Source organism: Canis aureus, chromosome 10, assembly GCF_053574225.1.
Source record: "Canis aureus isolate CA01 chromosome 10, VMU_Caureus_v.1.0, whole genome shotgun sequence".
NCBI lineage: Eukaryota > Metazoa > Chordata > Mammalia > Carnivora > Canidae > Canis > Canis aureus.
The window spans coordinates 50,500,689-50,521,236 of NC_135620.1; the positions used below are offsets into that span (position 1 = coordinate 50,500,689).

General features: G+C 32.0%; 1 long non-coding RNA gene across 2 annotated transcripts in view; it reads right to left on the minus strand.

The window, feature by feature from the left end:
• The window catches only part of LOC144322337 (uncharacterized), a 76,329-nt gene that overhangs the window by 34,842 nt on the left and 20,939 nt on the right, over positions 1–20,548 (minus strand). For both annotated transcript variants that reach the window (XR_013387994.1, XR_013387992.1), the window contains exons 3-4: positions 19,600–19,761; positions 4,220–4,397 (exon numbers count right to left, since the gene is read on the minus strand). This is a non-coding gene — a long non-coding RNA (uncharacterized LOC144322337). The remainder of the gene's footprint in view (positions 1–4,219; positions 4,398–19,599; positions 19,762–20,548) is intronic.

A 20,548-nucleotide genomic window follows, 5' to 3' on the forward strand; every position in this document is an offset into this window, starting at 1 on the left:
ATGATAATATATTGTTTAAATTGAGGGTTGCTCTGGCATTAACCAAAAACTCATTCTCACTAGGGAGATTTCAAAAACAACGTCTAGGGGAAATTTTTCAGTTCTGATTAAATTATTGTTCTGGAATACTTGCTGGTATGTTCTGATGTGATCACTTTATTAACATACAGGTTGTAACTGAACTATAATCACTCAAAATTCAACTTTTAGGCTTTGTTGTTATCAACTATACTATTTGTTGTTGTTGCTGTCGTTCCTTTTGCTACTGCCAAAATTCATGCAAGTGCTAGAGCCTCAAACAGCAATTTCCCTCATACTTAAGGAATTTTCTTCATACAATGCTATAAAGTGTGTTTGTACTTTTGTAGAGATCTCTTTTATAAAATTCCTAGGCCTTATATCACAATCTTTATTTGGATAGTATGGTATTTAGAAAAATTCTTTTCCATCCTCCATTTCAATATAAGCTGTATAAAAGCATCTATATCTGTTTTATTTTCTGGTCTATATGAGGACTTAGAGGAATGAATGGCATGCAGTGGACACAAAATAAATATTTTTGAAGGAATGAATTCAGAAGTTATTTATAATTTTGCAAAGACATACAAATCAGTAAAACTAAGATATATGTAAATGGATTTCTAATTGGTTAAGTAAAACTCCAATTTGAACTATTAAAATCAATGTTTTAGTAAATTATATACAATAGCATTTTACAGGAGACACATTTGTGGGTTGGTATATAGATCATACATTTTCTCAGAGCAGGCAAGACTTGAGCCAAGTTTAGATTTGAAAAGATGATGGGAAAGAGTAATTAAACTTGTGCAAAGCCCCAATAATGCCATATTTGATGTAGTCATTACAGTCTGGCCTCCAGTGCTGGTGATTGTGTATTTTTTTCTATTTTTAAGAATTTTATACCCAAATATAAAATCTTTCTTAATAAGATGATGAAAGTGAAAGCACATTTTGGCAAGGTTATTTTATTAATGTAGCCCCTGAAAAAAGGACAAGGTGTATCCTCATCTTAATCGGTCAGATTAATTAAATTTTCTTTAGTTGAATATTGTCTTATTAAGTATACCATATTATTGATCCATTTTATGTACCATAAGTATGTTGAAAAATGAAAACTCTACAAAAATGTGAGTATTACTACCATCATTATTTAAATAATGTGTGTTTTTAAAATCAATGGTGTATCTGGTTTGGTCATAAAGGCTGATAGAGAAGTTCCATTTAAGCCATGAAATCAGTGAGATAGCAAAGAAGAAATGAAATAAAATGACAACCTAGGCAGAACTGACCAGATGCTAATGGCAGATGGAAAACTTAAAGTGAAGTATTAAAAGAGCAGGTTTATAATGCTACAGCTGGTGATTAAAATATCTCAGTATCTAATCAGGCAACAACATCTGGCCCACTGCTATTCAGTGGTTTTCAAACAGTAAGAACCACAATATAATTTAATAATCAAAATTGAACTTCTAAAGCTAGCCAATGAGGAGAAACTCAGAAGACTCTGCCACACTACTTCTTGACTGTTCAAAACAAGAGAAAGAAAATATTAAAACTTGCCTTTTGATAATTAAATTCCATATATTGTGGAACTGATGTTGGATAAAAGTTTAATCACACTCTGTGTGTGCCATTAAAAAGGCAATAAACAAATAAATGATTGCATAAATAACAAAAATTTCTGAGTTCTCTAATTGTCTAAGAACAAAATTAGTAAGACAAAGTGTCACTTGGGTAATTGGCAACAATATACAGCAGTAAAAAATATTCATATTTAATTTTAAAAAGTTATGGTGGTCATAATTTCTCCATTTTCACTTGTGATTTATCTTTTATTAATTTGAATAAGAGATCTAAAGCAATAAGAGAGTTAATGACTCAGTAATGTTTTAACATGAGGGAGATCAACATGCAAAAACATTTCTATTCTGGAAAATCAAAACTAACTATTTCATTAAGGATACTGTATCCTCAATTAAGATAAAATAATATCCTATGAATTATATTACATAGCTCCTTAAATCTTGTTATTGTACTCAGTTCATTCAAAACTTATATCCAAAGACCTAAGTGCTATATAAGGATCTTTCTCTCTCTGGTCTCAGCCTAAATATCTAAACTTATCAACCAACACATCCTCCCATGAATGGTAAATGTGGCATGCATTAAGTTAGTAATAATTATACAAACTAACATCATTTTCCACTTTTTTATACTCTTATTCATAATGTCTGAGCTTTCCTCATGTCTGTCTGCTTTACAATCTCTTCTCTTCATGATATGTCTAACATATTTCCTGAGAAAATCTCAGGTGAAGTTAAGAATTCCTTACTTTGCTTGTCTCCATTTTGTCATTTATCACAAATCATTGCCTCTATTTATTCAAATGCATATTTGCTAAAATATGCATTTCCAGGGTTGCTAAAAACCTGAGTAACTTGTAATTTCATTATGAAGTATTTCAAAATCCTAGTCCATAGCTTGACATATATTATGTTTACAATGAATAAATAAATTAGGGAACTTTATTATAAAGTCAACTTACATATAAGAATATATTAGAGACATTTCTGGCCAAGTAAACTGCTTGCCTTACTTGGCGTGAAAACAAGTTTTAGAATGAATGTATTAAATAAACTTTATCGTGTTTTTGTTTCTCCTTATCTATTACTATATCTGAGATACACATTATTTGGTCACATAGAAAATTAAATTCTGAAGAAAAGCAGTAAAAGTTTACAATTATCTCATTTTTTAAAATTTGTTTTTAAATACGGTAAAACTTGTTTTTTTCAAAAAAAATAAAATAAAAAAATAAAAAAATAAAAAAAATAAAAAATAAAAACTTGTTTTTTTCAGAAAGACTTTTTATTGTGTGTGTGTGTGGGGGATGGCTGCATTTCTTGCTTCTAATGGAGTAAAATGTAACCAAGATTACAGTAAATTGCTCACTTTGAAAAAGTGATAATCATTACCTTTCCTCCATCAAAACCCCTCTCTGCTCTGATTTGATTGACTCATTTGATGGTCAGCTCTGTATCCCCATCAGATAAAGAAAAAGAAACACATCACTGACTTACCTCCAAATGTGACACTGATGAAAGTTACTGCAGTGTCTCTGACACTGACAATAATTTGCAAGGTTTGGTTTCCACAAACCTTTAGTCTCTATATCTACGTTAATTTAAATAATACTGACATACTTGTAGAGTACTTCTTGATAGTTGCCATTTTGTTGTGATCCCTGTATGTGTTGTTTGGACTTCTGTGCCTCAGAAAATAACAAAAGAAAGATAAGGTCTGTAGGAATGGATGATGGAAATTAAAAGTGACAATGCAATGACAAGTTGTAAGCTGTCTGTGGAAAAAAAAACATTTTAAAAAATCAGAAAAGCTGTAATATCAAGAGTAAATTTCTCTCTGTTAAGATGGTTTGTGTCCAAAAAACTTAAAAACTTGAGTCTCTAAATTGTATTATCCTTCAAAGAGAAAGTGTCTACAACATAAAAGTAATAGCTAATTGTCATTGAAGGACATAAAACTTGAATAATCAACACATGCGCCATTGGATATCTTATTTTCCCGAAAAAAATATTTCACCATGTACCAATTAATGTTGCCATGTTTTCCTTATATCACTACTTGTGTGACATCATGGAGTCTTAAGGAGTGATTGCAGGACTGTCTGAACACCAACCTTTTTTTCTTTTCTTTTTTTTTAAGATTTTTAAAATTTATTTATTCATGATAGACAGAGAGAGAGAGAGAGAGGCAGAGACACAGGCAGAGGGAGAAACAAGCTCCATGCAGGGAGCCTGACGCGGGACTCCATCCCGGGTCCCCAGGATCACACCCTGGGCTGAAGACACCACTAAACCACTGGGCCACTGGGGCTGCCCCTCAACCTTTTTTTTCTAATGGCAATCTTTCTACCTCCCCACCCTCACAACCCCAGACATACATAGTGATGTTCTAATAGTCTTCCTCGCTACAAATAAATACGCTCAGTATGGAAAAGTGACTCATGCATGGCAATGTGTCTCTCAACAGAAAGCATGAAAACAGTTTTTGTTAAGGATAATAGATATGTATATAAATCACAGAGTTCTTAATGGCCAAACTGTCTACAATGAGAAAATCTGGACCTTAGCAGGAGAGAATGGGAACCAAAAACTGGGGAAAAACAGGGACTACTCACAGTTCAAAGGTTCTTGATGCCCAGGAGAACTTGTGTCCCTACTTTGAAGCTGTGTTCAATTACTTTTTTGGAATTCACGAATCAGTTTTATTAGTTTGGCAATCTATTCTGCTCCACTTTAAACACACTATATTTTGTGTTTTGTGATGCATTTTTTCAGTTAAACTTTAAGTAATACCTAAAAGAGCAAATATTTTTGATCAATTATTATGACCCTGGTAAGTGGTCAAAATATATGTTTAATTTTCAAGTACCTCTATGAAATAGGTGTTACTGGCTTCATCTTAGGAAAGATGAACCAGAGCTCAATATCCTTTATGACACAGTTTAGAACTCAAATCTTCATGATTGTAAGCCTAACAATTCTAAATTGCAATCCTACCCTCTAAATATTTTCTGGTATTATTACAAAATGTTAATGTCATTTCAAAAGGTATCAAATAAAATTTTTAAAAGCTATAAATATAAATAACCACTATAAACATGTGTGAGGACAAAACAAGTAGTTCTGAGTCATACAAGAAAATCTGAGACTAAAAACTATAAAGTAACTGGTAAAATCTCAAATATTCTAATGCATTTTTTCATTTACAATGAATCATGTGTAGATAAGTATGAAGATACTTTACTAGCCAAACAGTAATGCATGGATAAAATTCTACTGAATAATGTAAGTGAAACTTCAAATTTAAAATAATATAGGCTCACACACAAAAAAAAATATCACTTGATTACAAATATTGTTAGGATGGTCTTAGTCATGATTTCATAAGCAGAATAAGTTTGAGAATTTCCGTCATGTGAGTCTCTACAGTGAACTGTCTGGTTTTGACCAATGATTGTTGCCATTTATCATTCTTTAAACAGTTTGCAATTAGTTTAAGTTTGGATAATCTGATGCTGCAAATACAATGATGGAGAGTATAAAAATAATAAAGAACACAGTATGCTCTCAAATCCTAATATTAAACCAAATTCAGCTGTAGCATATTTTAATGTATGTTAAATACTGTGTCAATATTTTAAGTTATATTTTAAATTTTGTGTCAATGATTTTTAAAATGTTTTTAAAGTTGTAATTTCAATTTTATGTATTAGAATATAACATAATATTTTATATATAGTGAAGTTTTATATTTTCATAAATTCTAATTCATCAAGTGGGGCTTATAAATGCAAATAATGTCAATAAATATAGCTAGCCCTTCAAATCTTTTGTTTGTCCATCTTAGTCACATAGAAAGCATAAATTATTGTCTTATTGGTAGGAAAACTATGAGAGTTTTGAGAATAATTGGCTCTTTGCCATAGGTGTGTCAAATCAGAGTATACTTATGGTCAACTAGATTTTGATGAAATTTTAGATGAGGTTATCTGTTTTACATTGTTCCTGGTACCCAAATATGATTTCTAAAAGTTTTAGCCTAGCTTTTAAGATATATATAGTTTTTATAGTTTTTCTACTATATGCTATAATTTATATGTGGGTATGCATTTAAGAGATTTGTTATTTTTAAAATACACATGTGTAATTCTGGCAAAGCTTCCCAGGTTTGGCTAAAATTTGCTTCTTAATATTTTCATCTAGTGTTCATGCCTTAGCTGCATCAATAATTTCTAACTGAAATGCTTGACATGTTTGTATAAGATGGACTCCAATATAGTCCATAGGAAACATCAACTTAGTTCCACTTCAGACAGAAAAATAGACAATGGAAAGTGGGAATAGGAAATTCCTCTTATAAGACAAATTTTAGAGTACTCAAATATGAGTGTTGGCATATTTCATATTTTAAAAATCCTTCCTGTTCCTTCTAAAAATATATATATTAGAAGAATTTTATTGTTCGGGTATACTTTTTAAAGGAGCTTCGTGACAATGAGTGAATAACGGTGCACCGTCTAGCATAATTTCACTTTTGCTTCTTGCATGCGATTTTCAAATGATGCCCTCATCAGGAAATATTTTTGGAGTCAGTTACTTATTTGAGACCTTTAGAAAAGACTGGTTGATTTTCATTTCTATACTAACCATATGGACATAAGATAGTTTGCATTAAAATTTAGCTATGTTGAAGTTAAGCCCATGAGGTGAAAGTGCTATGGTCGCTATAAAATCCATCAGTAGATCCTTCATTTAAATCTGTACATTGTGTCAAAGTCTTATTATTGACTAAAGACTTTTTCTTTTCTCTAAAGTGGCTTATATTACAACTTCCATGAGATCCTTATGTCATAGATTCTTATTTATAATAAGTTCTCTCTCTAATCGCCAATACATAGTAATAAATAAAAGGACCATCCAAATGAGTTAGTCATTATTTACTGTTTTTTTTTTTTTCTATTCTTCTGAATTACTTATTGCTTCTAAACTCTCCAGTCTTGGACTTTATTTCAAACTCTGCCACATGGACATAGATAGATGATCATGTCTTTGAAATAAAGTTTTGGAACATCACACAGGAAGTATATTGTAGGTATAAAAGACAAATCAGGGAGGCCTGGGTGGCTCAGTGGTTGAGTGTGTCTGCCTTCAGCTCAGGGCATGATCCTGGAGTCTTGGAATGGAGTCCCACTTTGGGCTCCTTGTGTGGAGCCTCTGCCTGTGTCTCTGCCTCTCTCTCTCCCCCTCTCTCTCCGTCTCTCATGAATGAATAAATAAATTGTTTTTTTAAAAAGACAAATCTGACTGATGTTGAATTTTTCATGATAGTTAACTATAACAAATTTAAAGTATGAACATGAAAATTAATGTTACAATTATTGCCTTATTTATGTAAATTTAGAATAACTGTTTCTACATTTATAAAAACATTGCTGGTTTGTGAGAGCAATTTTGTCAAAGCTTTTTATTATTATTTTGGGCAAATGAACATCTTTGCTATATCACGTCTTTAAAGCATGAGCAAGTTATATCTATATCTATGATTCCTTTGTTTTTACCAATTGATGCTATTACATGCTATGGTTGAGGCAACAGTACTGGTGTCGGGTATGTTAAGCCTTAACATAAACTACAAGCTTTATGAGGACTCCGTGGCTTTTTAAATGTTCATCTATTATATTGCAATAGGATTTAGGAGACAACTGATACAGTATCTTGGCCTTAATAACATATAGAATTAATTCTAAGATGGCAAGTTCATTTATCAGTTTTCCAGATTTTCCTAAAGATTGGATCTGAAATCCCAGCATCCTGCCTCCTGGTGGATTTTTTTTTCCTACTGGGTGGCCAAGGGACCAGCAAAAACAGAGGTACTAACGCCACCTTGTGGCCTGTATCTGCCCACACTACTGGAGTCTCGTCCTCGCCAGAGTGAGGCAAGCAAATTGATATGGAGCATCCCAATCCTCCTCTCTCAGGTTGCTTAGTAATAACGTGCGAAATTAAATGAACAATTCCACCGGGAAGAAAATCTGAACTATTAGATTTGGTTTTCTTAACATTGTGATTTTATCTAAAAGATTCAGTGAATTTAAAAAAAATCCACAAACTGGACAAGTAAATCTGTTCACATATGTACTAGAGGTTACAGCAATAATATGCTGGCTTTGTTCCTTCTTTAATTTCGTTAATCTGCATTTTATGGTTTTCAACATATTAGTCCTTCCTGCACATATTTGTTAGCTACACCTAATAATTTCATTTTTTGAGTGATTGTAAATGATATTATATTTTTAAATTCAGTATCCATAAGTCCATCACCCCGATACAGAAAAAAAAAATTTGATTTCATATGTTTATCTTATGTCCTAAAAACTTTATGAGCTCACTAGTTCTAAGAGCAGTTTTGTAGATTTCTTGGGATTTTGTGAATACACAATCATGTCATCTGCAAATGGGGACAATTTTATACTTTTTAATTTGTAAGCCTTTTATTTCCTTTTTATAGCTTTTTGCACTGGATAGAACTTCCAGCACTTTGGTGAATAATAAAAGTCATTCTAGCCCTGTTTCCAATTAAAGGAGGAAACATCCATCTTTTCACCATTAAGTATAATGTTAGCTGGATGTCTTTTCTCTCTTTCTTTTTCTTTTCTTTCTTCTTCTTCTTCTTCTTCTTTTTTTTTTTTTTTTTTTTCCAATTGCTCTGGTTAGAAATTCCAGTACAATGTTGAAGAGATGAGAGCTGACATTCTTGTCTTGCTCCTAATCTTAGGGGGAAGGTATCCATTCTTTTATCATTAAGCATAATGTTAGCTTTGGATTATCTTTAGCAGATTGGGTAATTTCCCATCTAGTTTGAGTTTTTGTCATTAAAGGTTGTTGGATTTTTTTTTTTTTGTCAAATGCTTTTTCTGTATCTATTGATATGATCATGTAACTTTTTTTTATTCTATTAATATATCACATTAATTGATTTCTGGATGTTAACCAACCTTACCATCATTGGAATGATTTTCACTTAGCCATGGTATCTAATTTTTTTAACATGTTGCTGGATTTGGTTTGCTTATGTTTTGTTGAGGATATTTGCATCTGTATTTATAAGCAATATTTGTCTGTAGTTTTCTTGTGATCTCTTTGCTGATTTTGGTTTCAGAGTAAAGCTGGCTTTAAAAATTATTTGGAAAGTATTCCTTCCTCTGTTTTGAAGGAGTTTGTGAAATTGGTATTCATTCTTATTTAAAAGTTTCCTAGAATTTAGCAATCTGGATATAGGCTTGGCTTGGCTTTGTGAGTAGTTTTAAAAATTATTTCATTATTATTAATAGTAAATAACTATTTAAATAGCAAATCATTAAAAACTACTTTTACTACTATTTTAATCTCCTCACACAAGTCCATTCACATCGTTTATTTTTTATTTTCTTATGATTGAGATACTTTTGGTACTTTACATGTTTCTAGGAATTTGTCCATTTCATCTAAATAACCTGTTGACATATAATTATTCATAGTATGCCTGTATAACCCTTTTCATTTCCATAAGGCCCATGTAAATGTCTCCTCTTCTATATCTGATTCTTAACTTCTCTCATTTTTCTTGGAAGTTGGGGTACAGTCATGTCAATTTTGTTGATCTTTTCAAAGAAACAACTTTTAGTTGCATTTGATTTTTTATATTGTTTTACTATTTTGTATTTCATCAATTACCACTCTGATATTTACTATTTCTTTCCTTCTTGCTTTTGGTTTACCTTGCTTTTCTTCTCCCAGTCTCTTAAGGTGGAAGTTTATTTAAGTACTTACTTAAAATATTAGGTATTTATCTATTTTTCTTTAATATAGGCCCTTGTAGCTGTAAATTTTACTTTAAGTACTCCTTTAGCTCCATCCCATACATTTTATATGTTTTGTCTTGAGTTTCAATTGTTTAAAGTTTCATTTCAAAGTATTTTCTGATTTCCCTCTTGTTTGATGGTAATGATAGTGTTATCCTCTGACTCGTGATTTCGCACTGCATTTAATTTCCACATACTTGGGAGTTTCTAAGTTTTTCATTATTTATTTCTAATTTTATACCACTTGACTGTGTATTATTTCTACCCTTTTTAACTTATTGAAGTTTGTTTTATGGCTCAGTATGCCATCTATTCTGGAGAAGGTTCCATGTACTCTGTAGCAGAATATGTACATCCTATCACTACTGAGTGGTATGTTCTATAGAGGTCTACTAGGTTTAGTAGATTTATAGTGTTCTCTAAGACTCTCATTTCCTTGCTGAACCCTCCATCTAGTGTGTATATACTATTGAAAGTGGGTTACTTCTAGCTCCTATTGCTATTGCTGAATTTTGTATTTCCCCATTTCTTTTAGCTTTATTTCATGTATTTTGGTGCTAGTTGTTAAGAACATGTGTTTATAACTGTTTTATCTTATTATAAAATAAGCCTCTGTATCTTTTAATATTTCTTTGTTTTATTTTGTCTGATATTAGGTATAGCCGCTCCAGCTTTCTTATGTTTGTTGTTTGCATATCTTTTTCATCCTTTTATGCTACATTTTTTTTTTGTATCTTTGGATATAAAGGATGTTTCCTATAGACAGCATATATTTGGATCTTGTTTTTTTCCCCAATCTGACAATCTCTGCTTTTTGTTGAATTGTTTAAATCATTCGTATTTAGTGTTATATAGCTGTATTTATAGCTGTATAGCTGTATTTATATCTGCCACTTAAAATTTTGCTTTTTATGTGTCTAACATATCTATCCTCTCCTCTCTCTAGCTCTCTTCAACAAAATAGCCACCCCATAATTTAACATGTATTTCATATGTAGCTTTGCTAATGAATCTATACTGAATCTACAAATTCCTCAATTGCCACTCTCCACCACAACCTCCATTATTTCTGAGAACACTCTTAGACAAGCTCTTTTGTTAATGAACTGGATTCCCTTGCAAATAGATTAGAAGCTATGTATTTTACTGTTTGCTTCTCTCTCCTTGCAAAATTTCTAGGCCAAGTTTCTGAGGGTGGGCACAATGACAGGCTTCTCTCTAAGTGACACCTTCAATGTATGGACTGAACACTCAGAGGAAAGGGGCAGTAGCCTGAATTCTTGTCTGATCACTTCATCTGGTGTGGGACCACTAACAAGCAGAGGAAGAGCATATTCTCAATTATTTCAAGTCCAAGACAAAGCCTCTGTTACACAGAGGAGTCCTGAGTAGAAGAAGGTAGTCCTTGTCTCTCAATTACACTCACTTATCATAGACTAGGCAATAGGTAGCTAGGGATAGGATGAAAAATGCTGCAAGGAGAAATAACCTCCTGGAAAAATTTCCCAAAGAGGGAACTAGAGGGAGTGAGAGCCCATGTTCCTATTATTGGCTAGAAGAGTTGGAGTGGAATTTCTATCTTTCTGAGCTTAGTTCAAATACTACAAACTTGCTTTTCTTGCTGAATTTTCATACATTTTCTTGAATAGATATTTATTCACTTGATGTATGCTTTTTGGAGCATTTTCAGATGGTACAAATGGTTGCATATAAATTACATAAATATGTTGTTATATTTATATTATTAATAATAAATATGTTGTGGGATCCCTGGGTGGCGCAGCAGTTTGGCGCCTGCCTTTGGCCCAGGGCGTGATCCTGGAGACTTGGGATCGAATCCCACATCGGGCTCCCGGTGCATGGAGCCTGCTTCTCCCTCTGCCTCTCTCTCTCTCTCTGTGACTATCATAAATAAATAAAAATTTTAAAAAAATTATTTAAAAAAATAATAAATATGTTGTTATATCTTTATTAGATTGAAGTATGTTATTATATATGATAAAATGTATATTATTGCTTATTAACATGACTATATAGGATTATATGTATTTGTATATATATTTATATATTATACAACTTTATATTTATTCTTGTTATATATATAATTGTTGTTTTATCATCTATATCTATATCTATATCTGTATCGATAAAATTTCACCAGTTTTATAGGGAAGTGTTCTGTAGAGCCCTTCATGCTCTCATTCTGGGAGTAGATCTCTGTTCATTCATTTCTTTTGTTTTGTTTTTGAAAAGGAATATGGAAACATATGTCCATATCCTAGAAGCAGAGTCCTCACATTAATTCTCATTTTTATGTAGCCAAATGTAGCAATCTGTCTGTTTAGTGCTTCTGGTGTTCTTTCTGAGATAGTGCTTTATCATCCTGATAGTAATAACAAGTATTTTATCCAATTTAATTTCTGTACATTAACAATTTGATTAATGCAAATCTTTTATTTCTTTGGAATATATTTTTAAACTAATATTGATCTAACCTACTGGTTGAATATTTCTCTCTCTGAATTTAAAGTCCAGGACAATTTTCAGGAAAATTAAAGTTCAATATGTTTGTCCAACTAGGCTTTCTATTCTCTTTCATTAATTGTCCTGTTTCACCATGCACCTATACCAATATAGTTAATATTTTTATTCATTCGTTCATTCATTCATTCATTCATTCATGAGAGACACAGAAAGAGAGATGCAGAGACATAGGCAGAGGGAGAAGCAGGATCCGTGCAGGGAGCCCGATATGGGACTCGATTCTGGGTCTCCAGGATCATGCCCTGAGCCAAAGGAAGATGCGCTTAACTTTTGAGCCACCCCGGCGTCACCAGTGAATATTTTTAATTATATAATAGATCACATTAGTAGGTTGCTCTCCTCTCTTGTATATGATTACTTTCTCTAAATATTCTTCTTTACCAGAACCATTCTGAACTTTATAATTTGGTTATCTACTAAGTGAAACAACAAGAAGTATAAATTTACTTTCTTAGAATAATAAAATATTTTAATAGTGAATCTTTCTATCTAAAATCAAAGTATGGTCATCCATATTTACATGATTCACAGAGGAATTGAAAGTTTCTATAATATAGATATTTAGCAGATTCCCATTGTAAATATGATGTTATTTCTTTTATTTAAGAAAACTGTAGGGACACTTGGGTGGCTCAGCGGTTGAGCATCTACCTTTGGCTCAGGGCATGATCCTGGAGACCTAGGATCGAGTCCCACATTGGGCTCCCTACATGGAGCCTACTTTTCCCTCTTCCTGTGTCTCTGCCTCTCTCTCTCTCTCTCTCTCTCTATGCCTCTCAGGAATAAATGAATAAAATCTTTAAAAAACACTGTTAAAGACTTTTCATATTATTTGTAATAATGCTTTGTTGGTTCATATGAGTGCTCCAGTTATTCAACTATTATCACTGACAAATATGGACTGACTTTATTAATTTAAAATTTTTATATTATCCATTTCCCTGAGCTATGTTGATTATATTATCCAAAATAATGATTTATAATAATAACTATTTGCTGCTCAATAGAACTGCAAGGTGTTTGCATGTGCATCGAGAACTGTGCTAGCTGCAAGTAATCAAATAACAGATGTATAGCATAAACATTTCAGATGTATAGTATAAAAATGTCACAGAAATCATTACATAGAAAGTATTTTTAATAAACATTTTATCAAAAATATTAAATTTTACCAGGTCTATTTTTGGCATCTGTTGAATTTTTTTAACATTTGACCCAGCAATAATCCAAAAGATATATATAGATTCTAAATGTTTAACAACTGTTGAATCATGGCTACAATTTCTGTTTGGTATAATATACTTTTTTTTTATTATGTTGTTTAATTGTTTCTGCTAATAATTTATATATGATTTTACTTTCATATTAATTTGGGGAATGTTGGACATAATTTATTCTTATACTGTGATTTTTCCTGCTTTTGAAAATTCAATAGTCATAGATTTTTTAAAATAGCTTTTCCTTACATCATTCATAAAAAAAATTTAGCTTCTTTTCTATATATTTGATCCTCTTCAGTTTCATGCACTAATTGCCACACTTTGTTCTTCTCTGACACTCATTTAAGATTTTCTATATATATTTGCTAATTCTTGAGTACTTACTTTATCCAAATACTCCTAAAGCCATGTGCACTTAAAAACAGTAAGAATAAAAATAAATAAATAATAAAAACATTAAGAATATCATACTGCATATGTAAAATAAAATAGTATGCAAACCTTACAGAATATAAATGCAAGGAGAATTTAATGATATGGTAAAATTCTTGTGTTACATGTATAAGTGAAACATTTAAAACTGCTTAAGTAGTGACAGGAATTTGACTTAAATAATCAAAATTTTTTTGTGCACATGTATTTAAGGAAAAAATTAATCAACCAAAAATATAATAGACATAAAATCTGGATTTGTTAACAATATTAAGTTTGTTCATTTACTAAGTGTTGAATGCTCTGTGTCAAGATATTTCTAGGTATACAAGTTAATATTTTTTAATCTTGTAATTATTCACTTAAGATAAAACATTATTATTTTTGTTACTTTAAGTAATACTTGATTGTGTGACTTTTTTATTAAAATTATGTTGCCAATAATAATGGCATTAACATTATACCATAATATAATAATGGCATTATATTATGGTATAATATAACATTATAATAAATAATGGCATAATATTATACCAGGCCCTTTTTCTAAGCAGTTTTTGTGAATTTGTCACTTAATCCTCATCACAAATTTGTGAAGGAGGCATTTTAAAATATAGTTGATTTAGAATCAGTTTGATTCAGTTGATGAAATTTCAAAAATTAAAGCTACAGTGCTAAAATTTTATCGTGCATCCATGTGACTCTAAAGTCCATGCTTTATAGCACTAATCTATCTCACTGTTCTGTTTCTTTTTTTAAAAATAATACAATGTTTCTCTCTTTAGTATAAGTGAAATATGATACTAAGTAACAGATAACATATTGTATAGCTTCCCCTCACTGATCATATATAAGTTTTGTTATTATCTTCTATTACTACTACTACTACTGCTACTACTACGACTACTACCACCACCACCACTACTACTGCTACATTCAATAGATTATGGATTGCCTAATGAGGATTAATACATAGAATTAATTAGTTACTGATGTACCATTATCTCAACTGCCAAGCCTGCAAATTTGACTTCTCTTGCAAAGGCAAATGCTTTTGGAATATGGAATGACAGGTATCAAAAGGTTATTGTGACTATTCAAAGCTTAAACTGCAGCCCTTAAAACATTATCTGGATTTTTATGATTGCTCTTTTGTTATCCTTCCTGTCCCTTTCATAGTCTCTCATTAGATGAGCCCCAGAGGTGATCCATACTGATTAAAAATTATGACACTTCATTTTCATAATAGAGGCTCATTTCAATTCTACAACCAAAAGTGTTTGAATGAATAGAAAAATTCTCAGTGAAAAGCATGTCATCAAAGAAGAATGCTTTACAAATCTGAGCTGACAGTCAAACCACAAACAAAGAAATTTCTAAGTAGCTCATATTCTGACCACAGATTTGTATGTTTTGAAATTCAATTATCTATTATGTAGAAATAGTGTTTTCAGATTTCTTCATGTCCTGAAGACCTTGGCTTGTACACTCTTTCATTTACAAATGAAACAAAATAGTCTCCCATTGTCTCTTAAATGATCAGGACTGCTTCCTGATGTGTATGGCAAATATGAGGATGGTTGACAGTTTTACTCAGCTGTAGGTCCTGAAGGCTTTAAGGCAGAGTCAGATTCAAATCTGCTTCATTTCTGACCAATGAAAATCAAATTTGTATGAATTTTCGGGAGTCCATCCTCCTTAATTCAGAGAATGTCTTGAACTTTCTTTTTTAATTCAAACAGATAATGTCTTAGCATGTATTAAGTGATCCTCTGACTACATACAGTCTTCCTTTCCCTGACATTGCATGTCCTATTGTCTGTGGACAATCTATGTACAGACACATTCTTAATAGTTTCTTTTGCCTTGGAAGGTAAATTTGATCTTACTGTCATTGAGAGGTTGAAGAGTGTTATGTTAGCTCATTGGTTCAGTGTCAGATTGTCTGGGGTAATAGTGCTTGTGTAACTATGAAAATTAACGTATATTCTCAAAGGATAATCTTATATGTAAAATTAAAGTTGTTTCAACATCTGAGAATAGGATTTTACAAAGATAAAATGAGTTACTATAAGGTAAGAATTAGAACTGTGCCTAACCAATAGTAGATAATATTAAGGTAAACATACCTTAATATACGTATAGTGGCTTATATATATGTACTCAAATTATTTGATGATGCTTTGACCATAGAGTAGAGCCTAATCTCCCTACCCTTGAGTGTAACCAGATTTAGTGATTTGCATCTATTGAATAGAGTTGTAGATATGACACATCCTGGTTTCTCAGGTTGGGTCATAAGAGACATCGTAATTTTTATCTCTGTCTCTTCTAGATCACAGGCTCTGGGGAAGCCAGCTGCTATATTATGAGGATACTCAGCTTTATAGTGGGGCCCAAAAGGAGAAGAAGTAAAGCCTCTTGTCAACACCCAATAAGGAACTGATACATCCTGTCAGTAGTCTGAAGGGAGGGAACCACACATAATACTGGCCAAGCTGTTTTTGAACTCCTGATTGATAGAAAATGTTAGGCAATGATAATATATTGTTTTAAGCAACGAAGTTTGGGGAATAATTTGTTATATAGCAATAGACACAACCTAATGCTTTGGCTATTATTGATATTATTCTCCTGCCAACATTTCTCAACTAGGCCCAGAGCACTTTTCTTTGGCACTTAGTTCATGCCTTACTTTCAGGAACAAAACAAAGCACTACTGTCAATTCAAGTGGTAGCTGTCTGGTTCACCAGCTTGAAATGTCTATACACTGATACTGCTCTACCCAGACAGAAATTTTTCTTTCATTAACAATTTCCTCAAACCATGCTACTGGGAAAATATGATTTGTTACAGAGTATTCAAAATATAATTTCCTAATCATACTGCAGCTTAACTGGTGAATTCTACCAAACTTTAAAAAAGAAATAACATTAATTCTTCGGAAACTATTCAAAATAAATAAATAAAAGAAGTATAAATACTCCCAATTCACTGTGTAAAATTCTCAACAAACAAACAAAACCCAGAACTAGAAACCAAAGCAGCAAGATGTGAAAAGCATTATACAATGGTAGCAAGTGGGACTTATCTCCAGAATGAAAGGTTGGTTTAGACATCCCCAAAATCAATGTAATATACCATATAAGTAGACTAAGCACCAAAAACCCCCATGATCATCTCAAGAGATGAAGAAGAAGCACTAGAGAAAAGTAACATACTTTTAAGATAAACACACTAAAAAATCAGGAAAAGGAACTCCCTCAACGTGATAATGAGCAACTACCAGACTAATAAACAAAGTAACCCACAACTAACATGATACTTAATCACATACAAGATCAGGAAAAAGACAAAGATGCAGGACTTCTTGCCATTTCTATTCAACATTATACTAGAGATCATAGCAAAAGAATGAAGAAAAACAAGTAATAAAAAGCATACAGATAAAAGAGAAGATAAAACTATTTATTTCCAGTGTATATAGAAAATCTAAAAAAAAAAAACTACTAAAAATTGACTAAATCTAATAAACAAGTTCTGCAAGGTTACTAGATACAAGATCAATAAAGAAAAATCAATAGTATTTATACATACATATAATCTAAAAATTAAAGTAAAATTATTTCACTTAAAATATATCTAAAATGATAAAATATTTAGGAATAAATGTAAGAAAAAAAGAAGTGCTAGGATTTTACTCTGAAAAATCACAAAACACTGTTTTAAGATATCAGTGGGATTCTAAATAAATATAAAACATTCTATGTTTATGAATCAGAAAATGTAATATTGTTAAGATGACAATCCTCTCTAAACTTATCACAGAATCCATGCCATCCTCATCAAAATCCCAACTTTATAGTAATCGACAAGCTGATCCTGAAATTCATCTGAAAATGCAAGGGAGCCAGAATAGCCAACACAATTTTGAATAAGGACAAATTTGGATGACTTGTACTGTCCTGCTTCAAAATTTGCTTACTTAAATATAATATTTAGTTACTATTTATAGTAATCAGGATAGTGTAATCCTAGCATAGAGATAGATATGTAGAATTGAGAGTCCTAATTGAACTATCAAATGATTATCAATTGACTATCCATAAAGAGGATATGGTGAAAGAATAGTGTTTTCAAAAATAATGCTTGGTATCTGGGTACCTACACGAAAAAGAACATTTGACCCTCTAACTCATACCATTAAAAAGTTAATTCAATATGGATCAAATAGCTAAACACAAATGATAAACTTAAAAAATGAGTAAATATTTGTGATCTTTGATTAAGATATGTCTTAAAATTACACCAAAAGTGGCAGTCCGGTGGCTCAGCGGTTTAGCACCGCCTTCACCCAGGGGTGTGATCCTGGAGACCCGGGATTGAGTCCCACGTCAGGCTCCCTGCATGAAGCCTGCTTCTCCCTCTGCCTGTGTCTCTGCCTCTTTCTCTCTCTCTCTCTCTCTCTCTGTGTCTCTCATGAATAAATAAATAAATAAAATCTTAAAAATAAATAAATAAAATTACACCAAAAGCACAAGTGGTAAAAGAAAATACATAAATTGTAATTCATCAAAATTAAAAACTTCTGCACCTCAGAAAATACCATCAAGACAGTTCAGAGTTGACATGTTATCTGTGTTCTGGGGAAATTAGGAAACAGGTGTTCCCAAGATCAAACTTGACCACACTAGAAAACAGCCTTTCCTAATGCCAGCAAATCTGCTTGAAATTATACTGAGAATGCTTCCCCTGCATGTCCGCACTCATTACTTCTCTACGCTTCACCCTTAAAAACCTCTTGTCTGGGACTTTGGAGGTGGTCTTTGGACCTTTGTTTGCCATCTGCCTGGTTCCTGAAAAAAGCAGCTTTTATTTTTTCCCATCAATTCTTTTGTCTCAAGTATTGGCTTTTGAGTGGTGAGTGGCTGAACTTGAGTTTCATTAACAAACAGGAATGGAAGAAAATGTTTGCAAATCTTCTATCTGGGAAGAACATTGTATCAAGAATATTTAAAGAATGCTTACAACTCAATACAAAGAAAAATAACCTAATTTTTAAAACAAGCAAAGGTGAGTAGACATTTCTCCAAAGAAAGTATACAAATTTACATAAGCACATGAAAAGATACTCAATATCTTTATACACTAGGGAAATGCAATCAAAACACAAGAGACACAACTTTATACTCACTAAGATGGCTATTTTTTTTTAAAATACAGAAAAGTTTTTGTGAGTGTGGGGAGTAACCAAAATTCTTAGGCATAGTTGATGGGATTGGAAAAATGTTGGCAGCCACTTTGGAAAACAGTTAGGCAGTTCCTCAAGTTGTTAACCATACAGCTATCATATAACTCAGTAATAATACTGCTAGGTATCTATCCAAGACAAATAAAATATTTATCTACACAAAACTTGGATACAATGTCTAAAGAAGGAACATTCATAATAGACAAAAGGTGAAAACAATACAAATGCCTATTAAATGATGAATGGATAAATAATATGCATGTGTCCTTATAAAGAAATATTATTTGCAACAAAAATGAATGACATGGTGATACATGTTACAGAAAAGATGGGCCTTGAAAGCATAAGTCAAAGAAACCAGTCACAAAAAGCCATATATTGTATAATTCAATTTATATTAAATACCAAGGAGAGGAAAATATAGTAGCTCCCTGTATCCAGGGGGGATACCTTCCAAGATCCCCATAGATAATCAAAACTGCAGATAGGATCAAACTCTATGTACATTATGTCTTTTCCTACATGCACATATCTACGAGAAACTTTAATTTATAAATTAGGCACAGTATGAGATTAACAATGATAACTACTAATAAAATAGAACAATTATATATATATACTGTATATATCATATGTGAATATATTGTATGGTAAAAAAAAGTCCATAAATGTGGTCTCTCAAAATATGTTATTGTACTGTACTCACCCTTCTTTATCTTGTGATGAGGTGAGATGATTAAAATGCCCAGGTGATAAGATGAAGTGAGGTGAATGACATACACATTATGACACAGGGTTAGGCTTCTATTAACCTTCTGACAATATCATCATCTGCTTCTGGACCACAGTAGACTGTGGGTAACTGAAACTGTGGAAAGCAAAACTGTGAATAAGAGTGGGGGCACTACTGTACTGGAAGAAAGGAGAAATAGATAGTGGATGCTAAATGAGTATGAAGTTTCTTTTTGGGGTGATGATAATGTTCTGTAATTAGATTGTGATGATAGTCTTTAGAAACCTATAAATGTAGTAAAAACTATTGAGACCTTATATATATGTTTGAATTCCATGGCATGTGAATTATATCTTAATAAGGGTGTTATTCTAAGAAAAAAATTAAGGAACCCACTAGTAACACTCTAAAAGCTAGAGATATTAATACATATCTCACAATTCTTGTACTAAATAATCACAATACCTACACTAAAATTGCTCACTTACTAATTAAAAAAACAGGTATTCAAACTATTCATACAGTTGTAGAGCACTATGATAGAGCTATGAATTGGATGCCTGGGGCACAACAAATATCAGCCAGCAAGAGTGACAGAGACACAGAAGAGGTAGGTTGTGGACTGGGTTTTGAAGGTTGAGTGATTATCAGCTAATGAGGAAAGGAGGCAGTGGTGTCACAGCAGCATGGTATAAGAATGAGAAATGAACAATTCGGTGAAGAGGTAGAGAGCATCATAAAAGAGATAGAATTTTATCCTGAGAATTAAGAAAATTCCAATGAGAAATCTGGATGGGAGGGGGATTACCCAAACAGATGTTAAAGAAAAAAAATCCCTTGCAGTATGATGACTGGTAAAAACAAAAGCAAGCAAGCAAAAAACAACAACAAAATGGTTGGTAGGAATCAGCATTAGAGATAG